Source organism: Cyprinodon variegatus, unplaced genomic scaffold (genome assembly GCF_000732505.1).
Source record: "Cyprinodon variegatus isolate N-32 unplaced genomic scaffold, C_variegatus-1.0 Scaffold72, whole genome shotgun sequence".
Lineage (NCBI taxonomy): Eukaryota > Metazoa > Chordata > Actinopteri > Cyprinodontiformes > Cyprinodontidae > Cyprinodon > Cyprinodon variegatus.
In genome coordinates this window covers 1366135-1368954 of record NW_015150525.1, presented here as the reverse complement: position 1 = coordinate 1368954, position 2820 = coordinate 1366135, and positions in this window count along the sequence as shown.

Below are 2820 nucleotides of genomic sequence, written 5' to 3'. Positions count from 1 at the left end.
GAGGTGGGGCTGCGAAAAGTCTTCAAACGTGGAAACAAAGTCAAGTGGATTATTTTTAATTTTCTTTTTTTGGAATGACTATGACCTGCATAAATGATAACCTTCCCTTTAAAGTGATTTTTTTTTGTTTATAATTGTGGACATATTGTGTCATCTATCACCTAAATTATCTTCTAGGTGATAAATGACAGACATCCGTTAATCTGTCTTTTTCGGATCTTTAGCAGACAGTGGAAAATATCTTCTGCTGAGGTTTTAGCAGTACGGTTAACATATCTTCTTGGACTCTGATGCTTCTTCCCGGAGTGTTGCCATGCAGACCTGATACCTTGAGGCTATAAGGGATCTGGGAAGACCGAGGCGTTAGAAAATATTCAAACTCACTCATCACAGAAACAGACACATATCTGTGCAGACAGAGAATGAGTCATCTTCTGTTTCTGTCTCAGCTGTGTCTAGTCTATGTCATGTAAACAAGACAGGGAAATCTAACACCAAAATATGAGGGGGGTGTTTTTTTTTTTGCACCAGTAGTGAGGGAAATGCACAGTCGTAGCTCTTCCCTGAGGGGGAATGCAGATTGATAGGGTTGGTGGGCTTGTGTCATTGCAGCGCTACCCCACCTCTCCCAACGATCTGCAGCATCTGCATCTGTTCAGCCTTTATTGACATGTGCTCCACTCTGCATGTGTGGCTGGTGTGGGCTCAGCTGTGAGCATGTTGCTGGGAGTGAGTGACTAAGAAACAGTGCGTTGCAATCTGTTTTTTTGTGCAAGTGGGGACATGTGTTGAGTCTGCGTGTGCGTGGAGAGGCTAATGTGGCATTCTGCTGCCTCCACGCCTGGTCCTACTCTCAGCTGTCTATGTGGACAGAAGCCAGGCGACACACATAGCTAGGCTGAGTGTCTGTACTCTGTGACCCAAGACTCTGTCTGTGATTTTGGCTTTTCTGTGCAGCATAAAACACTCAAGAGTTTATATTGAGGTTATTTGCAAAAAAAAGGAGTATTCTGCAGAGAGGTGAGTCAGAAATCCAGCAGTTGGATTTGAATTGTGTCATTTTAGATCCGACTGGATGTATATAATGCTATACTCCTGTAAGGTGAACCTCCATCCCAGCATACCATCTTCCCATTAACTCTATAAGCTTCTAACCTTGATGAAGAAAATGCACCTCCGCATCCTGATTGTTGCATGTTTCAGAGTAGGGCATGGTGAACTCAGGGTGATCGATTTTCTTTCAACCCAGCGATTCGCCTGCAGGCCACAAAGTTCAACTGAGGTCTCATCTGACCAGAGCAACATTTTGTTTTATATTTCCCAAATATGGACTAACACTTTAACCCCTTAATCCCTAGAGTTTAATGATTCCTGTCTGTTCCTGTACGAGAAGCTGCTGTGTGCAGCCCCATGACGTAATTTCCCATCCCTCTGCTGCACTGGCAATCAGGTCTGAGCACTTAAACCTGCAACAGCTTCAATTACCAGCACCTGCACCTGGGAGGAGTACTATATATGTCTGGCTCTCCCAGTGGGTAACTGCCAGATTCTTGAAAGCATTGTGCCATTAGACGATCCAGCGTTCATAGTTTAGACCTCTGATCTTGATCTGTTGTTCCTGTTTTCTCTTGCCGGCTTTGCCCCTGTTGATAATTCTGTTGGCTTCCGATCTTTGGACATCAACCGCCTGCTTTGCCTCACAACCAAGACTGTTTGCCTCTGTTTGGATTGTTGTGTCAAATCTTGTATGATCTATATTCCTTCTGCCTATGTCCCCCTGAAAACCTCTGCCCTGTTGACTGTTTCCCTGTGTATGACAAACCACGTGCTCCCTGCTAGCCTTATCCTTTCCATCAATCAGTGATCTGAATCATCCAAATCAAGCTGCCTGGATATCAGTCAGCAGACCCAACACAACACGATTAGCGGCTTCCATTGAGCGCACCTTCAACATCCACTGAATTTTTCTCAACCACTAACCCTGTTCTCCTCCACATATTGATTCAAGTTCCAGTCAGTTCCAGCAACTCTAGTTTACGTTTCAATAAATACTTACCTTGCAAGCGAGATGATTTGTCCTAAGATCTATTAATCTGCAAAATCCAGAAAACAAATCTTGCCAGAAGCCTATAAATGCATTAGCCTCAAATACAGAAATGTGTTGGACCAATGAAATGCAGTGACGTGTCTGATGTCAACCAGAAGCGGCAGGCTTAAGCAGAACAAACATGGCCCTGCCGGCGAATGTACCCCGTAGACGCCGCTATTCAGTCTGTTTCCGCTAGAATAGCCTCTATTTCTTTTTGAAAAACAAGCAAAAGGACATGATTTGTGCTTTTGTGAATTGGAAAGATGTTTGCACGTTCCTCCTGACCAGTTTTGGCAAGACTTTGATCTATCAGTTAAGTCCGCTAGTTGTGAAAGAAATCAAGAATATGAAACACCACAGGTTCCACTGCTGCTTTTGGCTAAAGGCTTGACATTGTAGGCAGGTATCACTTGGTGATTTACCCAATAAGCTTGAAGAATTGTACTGGATGTCCCTCCCTTTCTACAGAGGCCTTTTCAGATGGAAATGTGTAGAATTCAAATTAATAGCTTATGCTAGGTTATAAGCATACTTTATAAGGGAGTTTTTTTTTCAACTTGTGCAATACCAAAATAGCACATTTAGTATCAACTAACAGGAAGTTCCGGGAAAATGATGTTGGTGGAGTAAACTAATCTGGGCCAAATGTTAAAGGAATATTAGACCCAAAACATGATTAGCCTTCATTTTCTACTCACCCCCATGCTGAACAACACTCTGGAGTACTTTTT